At 42.4% G+C, this 20,907-nt stretch overlaps 1 protein-coding gene across 7 annotated transcripts in view; it reads left to right on the plus strand.

Moving 5' to 3' along the window:
- The window catches only part of Ntm (neurotrimin), a 921,649-nt gene that overhangs the window by 668,032 nt on the left and 232,710 nt on the right, over window positions 1-20,907 (plus strand). The window lies entirely within an intron of this gene.

A 20,907-nucleotide genomic window follows, 5' to 3' on the forward strand; every position in this document is an offset into this window, starting at 1 on the left:
AAAGCAAGAATTCTGCAGAGTATGAGTGCTTGGCTGCCTTACCAGTCTTTTTGTGTTATTTATTTTGAGAAAAATTTTAAATTACCATTACTTGTCTCACGTCTCTCAGCATGCATCTTGAAAGAGTCTTTCGGTCAGTAACTGGCTGAGCTCCTGGGTTCAAATTCCAGACCACTCGATCACTGGCTATGTGCCTGTGATCAAGTCTTTCACATCTGTTTCCTCTCGGTAAAAAGGGAAGAATATGTACATCATGATGTTGGTTTGAAGACTGAGTGAGCTGAGATCTGCAAACCACTCAGATCAGCAGTCAGCACCGCATAAGGGTTTGATAAACACAAGATAGCAGCATCAGTGAATTAAGTCACAGAGGGACTAAGTCTGTGCTAAGCCTTGGAACGGAGACAGCCATATTGCAAAGGGTGGGCTGGTGCTCGGGCCAAATCAAATATTGCTGTTTCTTTACTGTCAATCTTCATTCTCTAGTCTTCTCACTTGAACAAATTTTATTGGCTCTAAATTTGTGTTAGGATAATAAAAGCAGCTGTTCCAGTAGTGCTTGTCCTCCCCATCAGCTCCAAGTTTCATCCCTTAAAACCTCCAATTCTTTTCTTTACAAGACTCACACTGACCATAGCAAAGCCTACACACCTGGCATGGAGGAAGGTGGTGCAGTGGCTCCGCCCTGGAGGGGCTAACCCACACCCTGGGCATGCTCAGCACAGTGTGTCAAATAAGCAAATGCACCACTCACAGGTGAGGAGAAGTATGTTTATTAGAGTGGAAGAAAAACCTCCTTGGCACCCAGCACCATGGCAGCTTGGGACAACAGACAGGATGGATAGCAAAGAGTCGTGTGTGTGTGTGTGTGTGTGTGTGTGTGTGTGTGTGTGTCAGAGAAAAACAAAGAGAGAGAGAGAGAGAGAGAGAGAGAGAGAGAGAGAGAGACAGAGACAGAGAGAGAGAGAGAGAGAGAGAGAGAGAGAGAGAGAGAGAGAGAACCTGAGAGAGATGCAGAAAGTCAAGGGCAGACAGAAAAATGGCACAAAGGCAAATAGGCAGCAGAAGTGTGGTACTGAGGCCTGGTGGATGTGGATTCGAGCCCCTTCTCTTCCAAGAATTGACTGATCTTTCTCCCTTAATAACCTCTTTGAGTCTTTGCACAATCTTACCATAATCTGCTCTTCAGCAAGTTTGTACAGATGTGCTCTCCTCTATTAGGATATGTTATGGTTTATGTCTAGTTGTCCCTCCATAGCTTCATGTCATCAGAGGGGCAGGCTTTCCAGAGGTATCTAGACCTGGGCTTTGTGCCTGATTCATGTTTAATGCTGAGATTAGGGGTGTGAGTGCTACAGGCACCTGAGAGTAGACAGTCTGCTTGCAGTATAAGGATCTGAAAGAAGTTTGTGCCCATCTCCTCTCTTGTTGCTTTTCATGTCTTCCATTGTCATGAATGATTGCCCCTATACTATGTTGCCCTGCCTTGGAGCCAGCTGATATGGACTGAAACCTCTACAAACCGTAAGCTAAATAATCTTTTCCTCCTTGAACCTTGGGTACTGGGTATTTTGTCTTACCAACAAGAGAAAGGAAGCTCAGACAAGATAGTTCGACAGATTTTTTCAACTTTACAATGAGAACATAATTCATAATTTGAATTTGGTTTTATCTAAGACTATCAGTATGCAGTAAGACACTCTTGATGCTGGGTAGCTAGCAAGCTCCAAGTATTCAGTCAGGAGCCATGAAGAGGAATGCTATATTCTGCAGTGTACCATGTTGTTTGTGGCCTTTGGATATCTTGTTTTGCATTCTAACTTTCCACTATGTGTGTGTCCATGAGATATTCAACATTTCATTATGAAGGAGACTTCTTGTAATCAGGGGTGAGATTGCCCAGTGTTCTGAGCACATTTAAGGCAGGCTAATCTTTGATGTTCAAAGGTTGGATATATTTAACGCATGGTCAAGTTAGGATGGGTTCATCAGGATATAACTCCATCACAAGCTGGAAGTAGTTCCATGGATTCTTAACCATGTATAATAAGGAAATCACACTCTTGATCCCTCTGACATCTATCATTGTTGGTTGCCTTCTTCCTTAGCACCTCATAGACGGAAGGATCTCTGTTCAAGATTCTATATTTTTACCAATAAATTAAACGTTCTTGCTCACTTGTACTGAAGTCATAAATAACAGTCCTGGCTTTGAGTGCCAGTAGCTTTCAGCATTTTAATGTTAAAACCCCTTCAATACTTTGCTGCTGAGATCAAGCACTGGCAGGCCTTGGAGACTCCTCCTTGAGTGGGAAGATAACCTTTGGTGTTATCAGCTTAGCATGTGCTACTCAAGACAGAAATCACAAACATGTAGGAATACTCTACCTTGAAAGAGTTATTGGAACTTACATTGCAGCACTGTGGGATAAAGGGCTGTGCTATGTATACTGACCCAGACCAACCTATATGTGGTGGTCATGGGTAAAGGAGAGACCCCTTGTGGACCTGGCTGAGAAGGGCTGCAGAGGAGCATACAATAGTGTTGCATATAGTTGCATATAGTGGGACAAGTGAATGTATGCGTAGATAAAGGGATAGATGGATGGATGGATGGATGGATGGACTAAAACAGGGGAGAAGAGAGTTAGATCCTCTTGGACAAAGGAACTATTCAGGATTATCTTACTTTCAGTCTTATTTTTCTGTTCTCAATTCTTGCTCCCAAACCAATAGTTTAATTCTATCTTTTATTCATTTGCTGTAACTCTAATCATAGCGGGTCTTACACTTACATAGCTAATCCTCAACCTTGTGTGTTTAACTCTCTCACAGTTTGCACATTACACAGAATATTGTCCAGAGACACTTGGCCAGGGGTAAATGTGGCTTGTGCACCTCCCTGATAACTGAGCTGTCACCCAGCAGTGCTGCAGCCAGCCAGCCAGTGACATGGCTCTCGGAGCACCACCTGCTTCGTTAGCCAGCATTCATGTGATGGTGGAAATATTGTGTTACATTTTGCCCCCACAAAAATGGAAGTGCTGATGCCAGCAAAAAGAGGCAGATTCACATGATTCACACCATCAAGGCAGAGACAGAAACCATCAGGCACACAGAAAAGGGCAAATGCTTACCCAAGGTTGGGCGCTTATCACACATGAATTAACAGTTCGTGTGTTAAGCTACAAAGAAAAGGAAAAGAAAGGAAACAGACACAATGCCATAAATATTGTCAAAGATGAGGTCTAAAATATATGGTGTATTTTGGAGCTGCATGAGCTTTTCTGAGTTTCCAAGAATGGGAAATATAAATCTGGTTTCTTTGTACTTGCAGACATGTTTTTAGCAGTGTTGGGAGGCAGTGCGAGAATCTCTGACATAGCTGCCTTATTCTGCATTGTCAAACAGACTGAACTCTGTGCTTATATTTTTAAATATTTTAGTAATGTCCTCTCAAATGTCTAGTTTGTAGGAAAATTTTCATGAGAACCAGTGCTTGCTGCTACTCTAACTCCTAACTCTTCCACTGTGCTGTTTCCCCAGACGTCCCAGTCCATCTGTGTACTCTGCCTCTTTTTCCTCTCCACGTTTAGCGGGCTTCATGTTTCCTCTGCAATCTTGTCTTTTCCTAGACTGTCCAGGGAGGGAATAGTTCTGACACTTATTTCATATAGGACAACCAGACATACACAGTAGACTGTGAGTAAATGTTTTAATTGAATTTTAACATGGGCCTGTAATCCCAATACCCTCTCTCGGCTTCTTTCTTAAAAGTGTAGGAGCCAGGACTTCTTTCATCATGGTTTCATTTTATCTTCCTTTCTTTGGTCTCATGATCACTTGTTAATGACCTAAGACCGTTGCTTAGGGTCTCCTCAGTTTTGGGATCTCTCATGGTGTCTTTTTGCACAAACTTGTGTGCTGATCTCAAACCTCAGTGCACTTGGTCTGGACTGTGGTGGGATTCTAATCCCTTCCGCTCTCATCTGCTTGTTCCTGTTGATGAATGCAGTATGCTTCCATTGCTTTCTGGAAAAATCAGTCTTACTTATGAAGTCCTGTTCTCATTGATCTTTGTGATTCATCTACTTTAAGTTATTCCACTGAGCCACTTTTATTGGTTTTTTGCACTGATGTTCTTGGTGTTGGTCTTTGTGAAATGTTTCGTAATTGTTGCTTGAAGACATTTTGAGATCGGTGTCCATTCAATTGTCTGCAGCTTATTATTGTACATTCTGATGTAGAAGGAAGGCACCAGGTGCTGCTGGTGGACTGTTTGCAGTGATAATTAAAAAGGAGTAAAAGTGTACTATTGTGGCTGGGTAGATAGCGTGGCGTCTGGTGATATCAGGCTCTTTGCTGCACTCCAAATAACTAGCCAGACAGTTGATAAACATGTCATTTATTTAAGGTACAATTTATTTAAGGCAGCAGAACAAAAGGAAAAAAATGTGAGGAAGAGGAAGAGAAATGCAAAAAGAGGCAAGGAAAGTGAAGGTACATTCTACACATAGGACAGGCCACTGCAAGAGCAGGGAGACAGCAGAGCTGGAAGCTAGCAGTGGCCCTGAGTTTCAAGATCACCATTTTTCTATATCTTTTCAGATGTGGTTAGCTGGAAGAAGGTCTGCACAAGCGTCTCCAGTATGATTTGACAGTTTTCCATGAAGGACAGGTCACGCCCAGTTGCCCAGCCTCCATTCTCTTCTTTGTAACTGACTGGTTATATCCTGTTGTTCAGACAGACCACCTTGCCCTGGTCTCTTGCCTCACTGTCAGGCACCTGATCCTGACGGGTGCGGGTTTTGCATGTCCCCAATGTCATCTGCCTTGGAAGCTCTGTCCATCATATTGGCTTTAGTCTCCACTTCTACTTTTAAGTCAGATTTTTTACATGTTGGTTTTCCTTTAGAGATGTAGCTTACTTGACTACCCAAACCGCAGTGAGATAACTAAAATCACATTCCTTCTCACCTCCCGAGCATCTCCCCTGCCTCTTGTCTTGTCTCTTGCTATGGCTACTTTTTTCATTACAGATTATTGAGGCTCATGTTGCTAGCGTGTTTCTTTCTCTCATATCACCTGGATCTGGTTAATAGAGGAGACTGAGTCAAAAAGAGACACCTGCAGGCTGCCTTCCGCCTTCTAGAGGAGTGTCAGTTACGTTCTTGTAGCTAAAGCATAATACCAGACACATACAACTTAGAGGAGGGTGGTGCCCATGTTTGCAATCTACAGTTGGTTGGCACTAAAGAAGAGAATGGTATGACAGCAGGACATTGCAGAAGAAAGATGTTTACCTTGTGGGAGCCAGAAAGCAGAGAGACAAGGGATAAACAGGAAGGGAGATGCACCTTTTCAGGTCATCTGCACGGTGACTCACTGCCCCCAGTGACACCCTCCCTCTTCTCAGCGACTCAGCTATATTGCCTGTATTATTGGATCACCTTCTAAAAGTCTCAGCAAATAGCACACAAGGCCTATGGGGGACATTCTTGCCTGAAGCTATAACAACAGGATATTGGCTCCTTTCTTGAATTAGTCATGCTGACTTCTAGAGCTCCATCAAACTAAGAGTGCTGTGAAATGGGACCTGAGTCACCTCCCTGGTACCATATCTTATATATATACACACACATACACCCCCTGGACATTTCACAGGGAGAAGATGGCATGCACAGAGGACATCAGCTCTACACTGGTGGAATTCAGCCAGTGTCTCCCACAATTCACCAGGGATGTTTTACAAATGGTGACCTGGTGATATCAAGAGTAGAAACTCCCTTTGAAGGACTGTTTTCCCAAAAACTTTATCTAGCTTAGCAGTAACACATAAATGGTCCCCTCCTACCAAGGCTGGCACTGTGCTCCCTTCAGGTCTCCCTCCACTGCTGTCTTCAGCCTTCTTCTTCACCCTTGGGCTGAAGCTCCTCTCCTGATGGTCCACAGGTCCTTTTGTACTTCTTGTGTTTTTTGTAGGCATGAGATGGTTTTATACAGCCTGAAATGATAGGGATTCCTGCACCTCTTGTCTTCATGGCTAGACTGCTGCAGGGCTGCTTCTGAGACTTGGCAGTGACCCCTCTTGAGAGCCTAACCTCCACAGAAGATGAAAGCCTGATTGCACATTTCCAGCCCCTGAACAAAGCTTCAGTCTGCTGCCCTTTCTTCAATTTTAGAGCTGTGTGGCTGCAGGCATTTTGCACTGGGTTGTTTTACTTTCTCATTCTTAAAGTGGAGAAACTGAGGCCAGGCTCATTAAGTAGCTTTCCCAACAATTAGGTGGCACATACCAAATTAGAATGTAGATTCTGTAGCCATCAGTCCTGTCAATTGACAATCTTAACATCATTTTCCAAGTCTGATTGACACAAAACTAGTTGACCCCAAAAGCCCTAGGATATGTTCTTTGTGACCTTTCCCTGCAGGACTTCGTTTCTGAGCCCTTCTCAGCTTCAAGCTCTCCTTATGAGCTTGACTGCAGTCACAGAGGCTACTTCTTTCTTTGGGGTGGTCATGTTAAGAATTCTGCCTTTTGTATCTCTTTCCTCACCCACTGACTCCCTGTCTCAAGTCCCAACCAGAATCTAAACTGCACAGTAGTGCATTTTCCAGCTCTGATTCTCAGGAATGCCCCCTGCAGCATGGAGAGGTGGGTGCATGTTTTATTCGAGTAAGAGACTGGTCTTTGCATACCTTAGTCCTCCAAAAACCCTAGGACAGGAGCCCCATAGCTTCCTTCAGACTTCTTCTAGAAAGGACCATGAATCTACAAGTAGGAAGCAGGAGAGATTATTTCCCTTCCCCTGAGACACAGCAGAGCTGACACACATTGGCCCCCACCCAGGAGCAGGACCTTTCATGACAACCACATCTGACCATTCAGCCTTCTCCCAGAGTTACGATGCCTCCAGAAACCAGGCTCTCTCTTTTCTCTGGCTTATTTCTATTTCTGAGACCATACTACAGGAGTCTCACCTGTTATGGGATCAGCAGCAGATGGTTTGGAGGACTTATTTTATCTGGTGCATCCAGTGTAGATGACCTAAGCAAGCAGAGAGAAAGAGAATGTTGTCCTCCGCATCCTTATTTCCTTAAGCAACTTCACTGTAGGAGAAGGACTTATTGAATTTAAAATACTAATGTGCTATAGATGAAGGCTGTGTCCACATTTAACAGAATGTAGTTAATGAGATGAAAGTTTTTATCTACTCTTCAATACTGAGGTAGTGGTTACAAATAGCTTTTTACTACTGATAAATGAGTAAACTGACTATAGAGCATAAAGAAAATATTTTACTCCAGCAAATGTTATTTGTGGAAAGTGCTCAAAGGAAACCAAATGCAGATCTTGACTTCCAGTCAAACAAAATGCACCACATTGAATTTCTTTAGGAATATGCCACCTCTGTGCAGTTGCAGCCGCTAGTGTTTCATTTCAGTGAGAGTCTAAACCTGAGGTTTCAGAATAACTTAGAAAGCAGTGTATTGCCTTTTTCATATAATGTGATTAATCTTTTTTGATTTTACATGTGTACAAATGGTGTTAGTGGTCATAACGGCAAACTCTTGCTATTTTTATTGGTCTGAATGAACATGTTTGTGTTGGAGCTTCTGAAAAAAGCAAACACTTTTGCTATGTTGAAAAATAATGAAGATGTAAGTGATTTTAAAATGGCACTTTGTGAATGCATGCTGAAGAGCTGCTAGATTTTTATTTGTTTCACTGTTAGTGCTGCGTTGAAGATATGGTCATGCTGCAGTATATTTTTTCCCTGTTACTTTTTCTTTGTCTCTTAAAAATTTCCCACTTTAGTTCCAATTTTAATTCAAAAATCAAGATTGTCATGCATTTTGAGATAAGTTCATAATCAAAGAAGCAAATAAATGTAAAAGTAAACCATCTCATGGTGGTATCAGTTACTTTCTGTCATACATAAATAATATGTTGCTCTGCCTTGGCATACTTATTTGTACATTTTACTAGAATGACCAATATATCAAAGTCATCAAAATGTCTCTATGAACATCTCAGGTGCCACATTAACTGATGTTCAGTGTGCTTCATGTTGCAATTACAGAAGCCCTTCAAACCCTGGCTGATAAATTATTTTAGGTTCTTTTAGGGTTGTTTTTAACTAATTTTCATACCAATCCATACCTAATGCTGTTTGTGGCTAATGAATATGTTGAATTAAATTGAATTAGGTTGAACTGAATTGAATAGAAAAGAAATAAATTGAATCCTATTGGATTACAAAGCAGAGAGTGAAAATGCGTGGTGATCTAATAGTAGCTGTTAATAACAGAGTGTTAAATTCATATGCCTAACTCAGGAGACATTTGATGCCTCGTAAGTGGGGAAATTGTCCTCCTCCTCTGTTCTTGGGGAACCTTGCCAAGTGCAGATGTATGTCCCCTGAGACTCCAGCCAATTACTCAGTTCACGCATCTTCTGCATTTGTGTGGTGGTGGATTGTGCCAGGAGGACTGCAGACCTGCATTACTGTTCTATATGTCACCAAGCAGGAGCCCCATTTTTACAGATTTTAAAAATTTTTTCCTTTTGTTCAGCAGCAGCTGGCTCTGTGCAAGCACTAAGGATGAAGTGATGTGAGTGTGTGTGTATCAGATAGGGGGTATCATTTGCTAGTTTTAATTGGTAGATTCAACATCTTCTACTAACAGCGCAGAAGCCACTGGCTGAGACGTTACCATGGTAAATCAAACCCTGGTGTTTGATTGGTAGAATTTTAAAGCTGGTACAATCATTTTAATCAACTCCAGGAAAGTTGAGGCCATCTGGTCTTGCCTCACCTGGAAATAATTTACCACCCAGGTGCAAAAACAATTACCCTGAGGTCAGTAATGGTAAATCTACCTCAAGATGTCCTGCTAGAGCATAAAAGAGGAGCAGTGTCACATGTTCATTTCTATCTGTCTATTGAGCTTGGGAGAGTGAGTGGCTAATCATGCAACCAGAGCCAAGAATAGATTTGGCAAGTGTTCTTCCAGAGAGTTTGAAACGGAAAGTGGAAATCCTTCACACTCATTCCATTGTAACTGCTTTAGTGATCTGATCCTGAATGTCTATTTTCCATTTTATAAGAATAACCTTTCTTAAGGATCAAGTTGCTCAAGAATCTTGCTGAAGAGAAGGCTATGTTTTAGAGGAGTAAATAGTGAAGTGGGGAACATCTGTAATGACAGGATTCCCTATAGCAATTCGCCTCCCTCCCAAAACTACACTGGCCATACATATTTTCCATAGCACTTTAGTATTGGTAGAAATTCTTGCCATCACATGGGATGTAACTTACCCTAACCAAAATGTAGACAGTGAGAAGATTTCAGAATCATTAGCTCTTTGTAGTAGTTAGGAGGATTTATTTGGTCCATGTGACATTGATTTGTTTTGGCTGCACTTGAAGTGTGTGGTCTTTGCAAGTCAATAGAAATGAAGTCCTTTATTGAATAGGAAACACTCCATGGAATGACTTATACAGAGAAACAGAATCCCTATGCTTTCAGGGGCTAATGCCATTTGTGGGGGTGAATACCAGGCACATGGGCTGGGCTTCAGAAAGGAATGTTCAGGGACTCAGAAAAAGGGGAAGGGGAAGGGTCTTACTCTGTGTGAGCTGCTATTATAAAACACCATAGACAGGATCATTTCAAACCATAGACACTTACTTCTCAGAGTTCTGGAGTCCGTAAGATCCAAGATCAATGTACTAACAAATTCTATTTGGAAAGGATGCTTGCCGGGTGGCAGATGATCATCTTGTCTGTATGTTTCACATGATGAAAGAGGCTAGGTAGGTCTGTCCCCTGAGATGACTCTGGGCCCTCATCACTCATCAAAATTCTCACCTCCAAATAGCCTTCTGTTACAGACTGAGTTTCAGCATTTGAGGAGGAGGACACAAAAATTCAGTCTGTCCATAAGAAGTGCAAAACCTGCTTGCCAAGAAGTCATAAAGAATCTTCTTTTGGGATTTGGAAAAACTGAACATGTCATCATGTGAAGCCTTGGAGGAAAGGAAGTCAGATCACCAAGGTAAATCAGAAAGTCCAAGGTTCCTCCACAGGTATTCTCAGCTAAAGGCCTGGAAATGGGAAGACCCTGCAAAACCATTGTTTTAGGCCCTCTCAGTCTGTCCCTTGCAGGTGGAATCCAATACTGGGCAAAGTTGAAGCAGATCAGAACTAGTCGAAGGAGTCTCCTGAGAGACATATCAATCCAGTAGAATGTAATAAACTACTGAATGAAAGCAAGTATCTCCTTATCCTGTCTATGGCCTAGTTATTCAGAAGTCACAGAACTGGACTTGGTCTTTCGATATGATTTTAAAGCTATAAGGATGTAGCGGAACTGCTATTTGTCCAGGTTCTCTTTGGATTATTGACTCAATTTCCTAGAGGCCAGAGCAGGCAAGAAATTAGAGTCCTTCTTTCCTCTGCCTTCCTTGGCTTTGTCTTAGAAATCCTTTTATGTGAGTCACAGTCACATTTTACCTCTACTACAAAAAAGGAAGTGTGAGAGCTGGTGTTAAGTACATCACCATCTTTCTGTTATCCATACTCCCAGTTGTTTCGGCAAGAAGTCAGAGTCTGTTAGAGCCCACTCAATATAACCGGGATCAGTGTGATGAGTGTATCACTCTGATCCAGCACACTGTAGTCCCCATGAAATCCACTCTAAAAGCTAACTAAAACTTGGGAATTGAGAGGGAAACAATGTTGAAAAAGTGGTGTGAGAAAGAGAAGAGAGAGTAGAAATGCACAAGAGAAATATGAAAGAAAAAGAAAAGATCAAGAGGGAGACAGAGAAATTTCTTCCACACATACAGAAACCAAGAGTCTTCTGTGAATGGCATGTCATCTTTAAGAATCTGATAAAAGTGATCTTTCTCCATGACAAAAATACATATGCATACGAGCAAATATGCAATACATATATTTGGTTTTCAAAAGCCAAAGGGCCTTGAGTTAGAATATGTATAGGTGTTCATAACTTTGCTAAATTGCAGTTAGGGAGGAACAAGCTGTAAAATGGAAACACCACCTAGATATCAAATATAGTTATTCATTATCCAAAAAAGTGCAAGAGCGAATAATGAGAGAGATCTGAAGGAGGAAATATTGAAGCCAACTGTCAGGAAGGTAGACTAAGTGATGAGACCTCCTATGATGAAACAGCATTTTTAAGGGAGGAGATCTGAAGCCACAGATTTTTGAAAGACTTAAAACGAGCCTCACTAAAGCCATGGATCACACAGTGCAGAAAACAAACCTGAAAATAGCTGGAGGAGCAGGCAAGGGGAGTAACAGATCTGTACCCCTCAAGGGCCATGGTTCCCTTGCGTTTCATCTTCCTTCAGGCCAACAACTGTGCCTTGCAGAAAGAAGGCAGCTTAAGTGAGCTCCACTGTGGGTTACAGGTCAGAAGACCACAGTTCACTATGTCGCATGGATGGCCATTGTGTGAAAGTATGCCTGTCACTGGATTTCTAGAGCAAAATTCACTGCATGTGTGTATCAGAATTTCTGCTCAGTTGTAAGTCCTACGGCACCCCATGGACTCAACGGTGTGCATGTGTGAAAAATGATGCTGTGCTCAATTCTGTTGTCCTAGAAGAGGGAATGGTGATTGCGTGTCCCATAGTCTGTCTCTGCACAAGAATTCAGGGTCTGGGGTTCTCGGGAAAACTCCATGCAGCTAGTGGTAGGACCCTTAGGAATCTTGAAGGGTAAGCTTTATAAGCATTGTGCACATCTCCAACAGTGAACACTGTGACATTTTGTAACCAGCACCTTCTTAAGAGATGCCAAATGCAGACATCCTTTCTGGAATAGCTGTGCAAATTAGGCTACCCCCAACTCTTTGCCACATGCATACAACATTTTCCTGCCACCAAGTAATCATATGTGCCCGGCCACCCTTCTCTGTCCTCAAATATAGGCTGAAATGAAAAAGGCACAGTCATCGAAAACTGCTTCTTGTACTGTCCGTCCTCAAGGCCTGAGCATCTTGAACCTGGAGGCAAGTTCCAAAATGGTCTCCTCCTCTTCTGATTGTTCATTTCTTTCCACTACCAGATCATGATTTTGCCCAGAACACAAAATGGTGTTATTCCACACTTTGTCTTTTTCAATTCATGTTATAAAGTTTAAAATCCTTGGACTGTCATACAGAAACCTCACATTGTGACTGGAACCTATTTTTTCTAACCATATAAATAATTAAAGATGAGAAACCCCAGGATGCAATCCATACTATTTCCACATGCTGATTTCCTGTTACTGAGGATTTACTTATGTGCAATTATGTAGGTGTGTGACGCATACTAGTTAAATGTAACAACTAGGTGAGACAGATGCTTTTATCTCCACTGGTTACAGCAAACTCAGGTTCAGGAATTTAGCAATGGGTGGGTGGAGTTACCTTATTTGAATCAACTCTACCAGATGCTAATGCTCTTGCCTTAATTATCCTTAAAAACTGTCTTTGCTTCTACACGCGTGTTAGAGTTTTCTGCACTGTATGGTGGTGGTAAATGCAGAGTAGATTTGATGTGTCCAGTGTTTTTGTAGTTCCCCATGTCTCACATAAAGCAGTTCTTCCCAGGACCTGCTGGTCACATCATGCCTCTGTCTCCCACACATCCTTCTCCCTGCAGATCCTTCCAGGCTTCTCTATCCAAAGAACGGTTCCAAGGCCTTTACATTTCCTGTCATCACTGTTGCCATGCTCCTTTCAGAGGTAGCTGAGTCTTGGCACTTCCACAAGTTGATTCATAACTGAAAGGTCTTACTGTGGCTGCTGTCACACATTCGCATGACCTTGATGGCTTGAGGACAGAGAAACTTACTCTCTCACAGTTCTGCAGCCTAGATGTCCAAAATCAGCGTTACTGACCAAAGGCAGGGTGGGAGCAGGGTCGTACCCTTGCTAAGAGCTGTAGAAAAGCTCCCTGCCTCGGATCTCTGCCTCTTCCAGCCTCTGGTGGTATCCAGGATTCTTGGTTTGTGGCCCCCTCCCTCTGTCTTCAGGGCACAGAATTCTCATCTCTCTCTTGGCTCCATCTTCATGTTCTATTCTCTTCTATGTGAGTACAATCTTCTGTCTTCCTCTTAATAAATGTAGGTTATGAATTTAGGACCCTCTTGAATAATGTTCACATATCAACGTCTTTACCAGTTATATCTACAAGACCCGTTTCTCTCCCATATGTGATAATACCTACAGATTTAAGGTATTAGGAAGTGGGCAGCTTTGCAGTAAGATTTTCAGCATATCAGTCAGTCAGTCCTTTGACTCTCATTGATGCATATCTCTTCCATGTGAAAAGTAGCTTGACTTCATCCCAGAATTCCTGAAGTTTCAATCTGCAAGAGCATCAACTCAGTTTCAAAATCTCACCTCACTGTCATTGACCCCTAATGCTCTGAATTTTATCATCTAACTGAGATATGAATGACACTTCAGATTTGATACCCTGAAGCTCAGTGACTCCCCACCTGTGACCCTGTGAAACTGGAAAACATGGTACCAGTTTCTGAGCCTCAGAGATGTAACACACATAGATTAACTCTTATAGACACACTTATCACAAAGGGACACAGTGGGAGGAAGAAAGAGCTATCTGTTCTGAAGGTTTTCGAAATCCAGCAGAACAATTTCTGTTAGGCTACAAGGCCTGGGAATAATTCTCCGGGGCCCATTTCTTGGCCTACAGAATATGCAGCTCAGTCTTCTCCTTAGTCACCTCTGAGCCCGACTTGTAGTCCTCTCCTTTTTCTCCTTCACATACCTGCTGCTCCACAATTCTTCAGCCTGTCCCCTTCCTGTGGAGTATTGTGAGCCCAGCAGCCTACTTGTACTTCTGTGTATCTTTATCAATCCATGCTAGTAATATTTCTGTTGGTATAACATTTGCAGAAACTTTGTGAGCCCACTGTGTGCCAGGGCATTTAAAGCATAAGATAGTCCAGGTGCATCTTGTGCTGACCTCTCCCAGATAATCTCTTCTGTTTCTCTGTCTTCCACTGGTATCCAGGGGACATGTGCCCACTGTTGTCAGCACTGATACCTGTGTGTGTGGGCATTCAAATGGCCTCCTCTCCAGAACACATTTTGCTAGTAGAATATCTTTTAATGGCAGCATCTTTTCTTTATTTATACAGAAGGAGGATTCCTCAGGTCTTGCAAGGTGAGTCCTTTTAACTCCTCCATTTATCACTTTCCTATAATATTTTACAGTAAGCATAAAGAAGACACCAGGTTGCACCTTTTAACACTGCTTGGAAACCTCAGCTCTGTATCCATAGTCATCACTTCCACTTTCCACTGACTGCAGGACACAATCAGCTAGTTTTTCTGCTACTACAAAGCAGAAGCATCTCTTCTTCTAGGCCCTAACAGTGTGCTGCACTGCTCTTCCTGTCTGAATCCTCACAAAAGGTGTTTCTGTGGATACTGTGTGAAAATAATCTGCCTTCCTCTACAGTACACTTAAAAACACCTTTGGTCTTTACCTAGTATTCAACTTAGAGGCCAGATATGCTTTCGTTTGTTATTTCAGCAACACCTGCTTCCCTGCACTAAGTCCTCAGTGATGAAGTTTCTGCTAGAGGACCAGAACCAGAAGGAGGAGGCATTCAATGAGATGATTATAGGAGTTGGTCTGCAGGAGTGGGAAGACTGGTGAGGCCAGGCCATACTCGAGGTGCAGCCACCTTGAAGGTAGCCAGCTGGCACAGGCTGAACATGCTGTCTGCATGTATAGTTTCTTCTTCCTGGAAGTCTCTGGTCTCTTAAGGTCTTTCAGCTGCCCTGATGAGGCCCATCTTCATCTGTCCAAATGCAAGTTTACCATCGTATGAAACATTTTTCAGAGTGGTATCTGCATCAGTGTTGAGTTCAAAACAGAGCACCCTAGTTTAGCTAAGCTAATATAAAGTCTGGTCACTTCAGTCCTTGCCCATGAGTTCAGATCCATGCGTTTGGAGTAAAACTACATGGTGATTGGGCTGGGGATTTAGCTCAGCGGCATAAGCGCCTGCCTTGAAAGCAGGCAGTCATGAGTTTGATCCCTGGTACAGATAAAAACAAAAAAAAAAAAAAATAACTACAAAAAAAAATAACTACATGGTGAAGTGATGGGCTGATGCTGTCACAATGGTGAGAAATCACTGGAAGAACAGGAACAGCAAAGGATCAGTAGAATCCATTAGACACAGTAATAATGTCAGTGGGAGGAAAGACAAGCTAAATTCGAGGAGGTGAGCTTGCAGCAAACCGAGCTCTACTTCCCTGGGGCAAAGGGAGGGCTAAATGGTCCTTGAGCCTCCTACAATTGCATGGTGTTTGTATGTGCTGTGTGTGTGTGTGTGTGTGTGTGTGTGTGTGTGTGTGTGTGTGTGTATGAGTGCATGTGTGTATATAAGACAGAGAGAAAGCATAAATGTATTTTCTGGAATCAAGAGCCCATAGCTTTAATCAGATTCATAAAAAGCTGGTTGGCTGACATGTGGTACATAGTGTTGACCTGGGCTTCTGTAATACCAATGGGCATGCATGAAGATCCTGGATTATGACTCCAGGAGAGACTTCAGTGCTGCAGTCCATATGCATGGGGATGTCATGGAATCTACTCTTGGAGCCATCACGGCTGGTGAAAATGGCCCTGATAGGAATTGGCCAGGGCAGAAACAGTGGATGGCTGTTGTTCTAGTAACAAAGTGAAGCCTCCTTGCCCCGAATTAATGAGTGAGCGGAGCCAGAGTGGGAAGGCAGGGCACATGAGCATGTGATGGAGCCGCCCCCCTTTCCTCTGACTTTGAAAGGGGTTAACACACACAGATGGCTGCCAGCCCCCCAAGCAGTCAGCATACTGAAAAACAATATTAACATCGCTGCCTTTGAATGCCATGTCTTGTAAACCCCAGGATATGACAAGCCTCTTTAGAATCTTCTTTGATTGTGTTACTCAGTCTCCCGTAGGGAAGTAGGGAGGGGTAGGGGGTAGATACCGGAGGAAACATATAATTAGGAGTATCTTAGAACAATAAGAGTTCTCAAACACATATGCATGAAACCAGTGGTTGCGTTTGGTATTTCTGTTGGTGCACAATTAACTAACCAAGTTTTGAGGGCATGTCTGCTAGGTTGGGCAATCTTATTGTTGTGAACCATGGGGAAAGAATCATTCCCTTTAGCTATATTTTTCAGAGAAATACTAAGTGGAGATGTGAATGAAAAGGAAAGAACAGACTTTCTGGAGAGATGCCATTCTGGTAATGTCAGAACTTCCTCTCAGACACAGATAAATCTTTCTTGTTATCATCCTTATTTTTAGTGTTACAGAAGACAGGAGCCTATTGCAAGGAGAGGATGCTGTGTGCACAGCTCCCCCGCCGCCTCCCCAGGAGACACCCACAGCCCTCTCCGCGGATCTCGTTTTCCTTTTACTGGTGCGATTCCTCATCACCATGGAGTGCTTGCGTCAGGGGAGAGGGTGCTTTTCATTTCACTCTTGAGCAGAATTGAGGTATTCTCCTGGGACCTCTTCCGAGCGAACAAGTTTCCAACAAACACTTTTGTAAAGTTACTCTCTGGCCGGATTCAAACAGATCTGAAGATGGTGTCATTTCTGAAAAATGAGGCTGCCTTCTGAGCCTCGGCCTCCTGCACGCAGCTGGCAGCCCAGAGTCCCTCGGCTTGCAGCTTGACACTGTGCTGGCTCTGTCTGTCCTGCACACCACTGGGGTTCCATGTCATTGGCATTTGGAAAGAGAATCTGGCAGTTATCTAGACTAAGGGTTTCCAAATTAAAATCCTTCTTCATTAAAAACAAAGGGCCAAAATGAAAAACTTTCTATTTATGAAGGGAAATTCAGTGAGAACAAACTAAATTGCAGCCTGGGAATTATGTTCCCTGGGTTTCAGTTCAACCACTGAGAAAAGTGGGAGCAGGGGTACTTCTTATCCTAATGGGTGTGGCGGGACTAAAGAAAGTGATGCCTGCATGATGACTGGGGATGTGGCTGCATCACATTAGTTATAGAAAGTATGCAAAATGAGTTTTGGAATTGGCAAGCCATGGACATTGTAAAAAGAAGAAATAACTTTACTTTTTCTCCAGAAAGATACTTTAGGGATAAATGACAACTGAAATAGGAAAGAGTCCTGACCTGAAGTAATCTTTAAATCTGGAGGCCAAAACTCCACCACGAACCTCAGCCAGCCGCCAATTAAGGTCAGTTCTGTTTTACAATGGAGCCCCCTTGGCACATCTGTCCAGTTGTCTGGCTCCCGTGTGGCCCAGGCTTCATATCAGAAGCCAATGTAAATGCTGTGACCACGGGGCTGTTCCTCTGCTGAAACTCTTTTGCAGGTCATCAGCTTTTGGTCCTCTTCTTCATCTCTTCAGTCCACTCTCCCATCAGGCTGCAAACACAGTTTGCATTTGCTCTGCCATTGGCCTGTTCTTCTGTCAGGGCTCAGACTGCAGAGGACATTGCAGGTCTGTGTTGGGGTCAGAACTTCTCGAGGTCGATGTGCTTGGAATGTGTGCTCTCAAGCTGCTGTTGCAGCCCCAGTTCTAATTGGCTAAGGATGGGTCCTGAAATGTCACAGAAAGATTTATCTCTCAGCACAGATTCTCCCTCAACTAATTTGCAATAGGCCACTGGGTAATGGGCTGTTTGGAAAACAAGGCACAGTCTCAGATGCCTTTTTGTTTTAAAATGAAGTTGGTAGGCTTTTGACTCCAGATGGCTACTGGGAAGGAAATCCATGACTCAGGAACTTAAGAGTCCATCAGCATGGAGAATCACAGGCCTTTTTCAAGGGATCTGGCTGTGTCTGCACTCTCTCTCCAGGTACTGCCTCAGTTTTTGCAGGGATGAGGCGGGCAGAACATCCCAGAAGGTCCAGATTTCCAGTAAGGAAATTCATACCCTGCTTCTAGGTCTTTTTGTATCAAGAGCAAGGGTAGTTCCGAGAGGGTATTTCATGAAAAATGGATTTCCTCTACTTTTTTTTAGTTTCCACAGAAAATGTTATTATTATTTGAGTGTTTTGATGGTGTGGCTGACCGTAGGTGCTTGTTGGTGCATAGTTATTTTGTGGGGTTGGAAGAAGTAGAGAGAGGCTGACCGTGCTAGATGCACAGTCAGAGTACAAACCACATTTTAAAGTCACAAACACTGTAGCACTGTTCATTGCAGGCAGGACGTGTATGGATGGATGAATATATAAAGAAAATTCAGTTTACACATAATGGAATATTGTTCGGCATTTATAAAGAGATATTCTGCTGTCTCAGACTCTGACGTAAAGCCTTGAAGATGTGCTAATCGAAATAAACCAATCATGGAGGACACATACTGGATAATTTATTGGGTAGTATCTAAAATAGGCAAATACATGAAAGTAAAGAGTAATGGTTGTCAGGATCTGGGGAGAGAGGAGAATGAGAAGGTACATACCAACTGCTGTAAAGTTTGGTTATGGAAAATAAGTCAGTTGTAGAGTTCTGGGGTATAGCATTCTTCTAGTAGTAAATAATACTGTGTTGCTTACCTAAATATAAGAGGGTAGACTTCATGCCATCACCACAAAGTAAAATTGAAGAAAGGAATTATTAAAATAGGAACATATGTTTTGTAAAACTAAGGTGCAGTATTATTTTTGGTGACCCAAAATTAAAGTCCCACTTATATCTCCTGTAGAATTCCCTTCCAAGATGGAATTCGAGTTGATTTCACATTTCTTAAAATAGCGAAGCCTACTCTTGTTCATTGGTTGTTTTACATCCATGTTATGTATCTAAGAAAGAAGAAAATTTCTGATGATCTCGTGTATAAACAAAGCTCCTGTCATCTCTGAATGGCTCTGGACTTTCTGAGCTATTATTAGCCTAAGGCATGCAGATAATTGCAATCTACATAGAAATCTAAAAATAAAGTGTTTATTCATTTTCTATAGCAATTTCTTTTTCACATCGCCATTTTCCCAGAAAGGTTTACAAGCATTCAGACTAAAGACAGCTCTCCTTTCCCTCCCTCCTACTTCCTTCTGGAAAACTGAAGAGAAAGTAAAATAGCCTCAAGGCAGAATTCAGGAGAAAAGAAAAAAAAAAAAGTGCAGCCAAGCTCTTATTAATCTGTCTCAGAATGATTGAGAATTGGCTGAAAATCTCATTCTTCTTATGGAATAGGTAACCTTTATCTTGTTGGCATTTACCTGCACGAAGGTAAATATTGATAGTGTTGGTGAGTATGTAATCAATGACATACTTTCATCATTTGTTTTTTAAGCCCCAGACATAGTAGTATTGATTACCTCATGCATTTCATGCTAAATAGCTGCATTAATCCGACTTAATGACTGTATGTTATTGAAACAGCTGTAACTTGTTTGTGGCAACTGTCCTACTTGCTAAATATTTGTTTTCTTCAGCTGTAATTTTGTTTGATTCTTGAGGATCAGGGGCCAACAACCTTTCACCATAAATGGCTAAGTGGGAAATATTTTATATTTCTGGGTAGCAAAGCAGCTCTGTCCTTGAAGCATAGAAGTAACCAGAGATAATGTACAATCCAGCAGCATGACTGGCTTCCAGTTGGTACCATGTACTAACACAGTGGGTGGATGTAAGCCGGACCATGGATTTGTTAATCTTCACTGTGGGTAGAGTGGGAGAAAATGACCACATTTGCCATCATGGTGCATCAAGGCTCAGCAAGACTCGGCAAGACCCTGGAGGGCACAGCAGACAGGCTGGTCAGGTGTCCTGTTCGGTGGAGCTAATGTTCTCTTGAAAAGGACAGAAACAGAACAGCTAATAAGAAAACAATCCAACAATTTCAGTTGCCTCTGCTTTTGTAGGGATGAGGCAGGGAGAACATCCAGTAGGTCCAGATTTCCAGTAAGGGAATCCAGACCCTGCCTCTATGTCTTTTTATACCAAGAGCAAGGGTAGTTCTATGAGGCAAGAAAGGTAACTTGATGGGAAAATATGCAGGTGATAGGTAATTTGCAGTAGTGGAGTGGTGGCATCTGTATTTTTGAGTCCTACATCAACTTCTTTTTTAGTAATTATTCAACCTCAAGTTCCTCCTTTATAAAATAACAGCAGAATTCCTTTTTTCATGGTGTTCTGCTGAAGATGAAATTTTCAAGGTGTCTTTTGTAAAACAGTAAAGCCCATTGTAAGTTCAGCACATCTTAGAAATTTGCTCCTATTTTTATTTTTCAAAATGTCTCTCCCTAAACTTCACACACAGTCATCCTTATTAGGTAGTTGTGTGGACATCTGTCAGTGGGGGACAAGAGACCAATATATGTAATTCAGCTTCCTCATCAAGAACTCTCCTTTCTGAAATACAGACTCTGCTTCACTGCCTGAGCAAAGGTTTTTAGAGAACCCATGTCTACACTGTAGACCACAGGAAGGAAGGGTAGAGCTGTCTTCACCATGTGCCATGGCCAGGGCATTAGTGTCCGGTCATTCCTGAAGCCCTAGTCTACCACCACAGCCTTCCAGAAAGAAACTTTTCATTTCTCAGAGGAGATGGACACTCAGAGCTGTCTTCCTTAAGGCCATCTCGCAGGTGAGTGACAGAGGCCCAGATCGGGCCCAGATCTGCCCAGTGAAAAGCTAACACTGTGCACCAAGCAAAAATCACTAAATACAGCTTGACTTCTTACATCCACCCATGGAAACAGAGTATCTAAATAAAACAAAGAAGACACAGCAATGACAATAAGAAATTTTTGGGCATCACCCATAATATCTATGGGTCTGCTCTCAATATCTGCTGATAGTTTTTTACTATTCTAATATATATAGCAAGCAAAGGATGAAACTTTCACACAAAAACTTAAGAAGG

This window comes from Cavia porcellus, unplaced genomic scaffold (genome assembly GCF_034190915.1).
Source record: "Cavia porcellus strain 051 isolate PalLab524CR breed Dunkin Hartley unplaced genomic scaffold, mCavPor4.1 scaffold_9, whole genome shotgun sequence".
Lineage (NCBI taxonomy): Eukaryota > Metazoa > Chordata > Mammalia > Rodentia > Caviidae > Cavia > Cavia porcellus.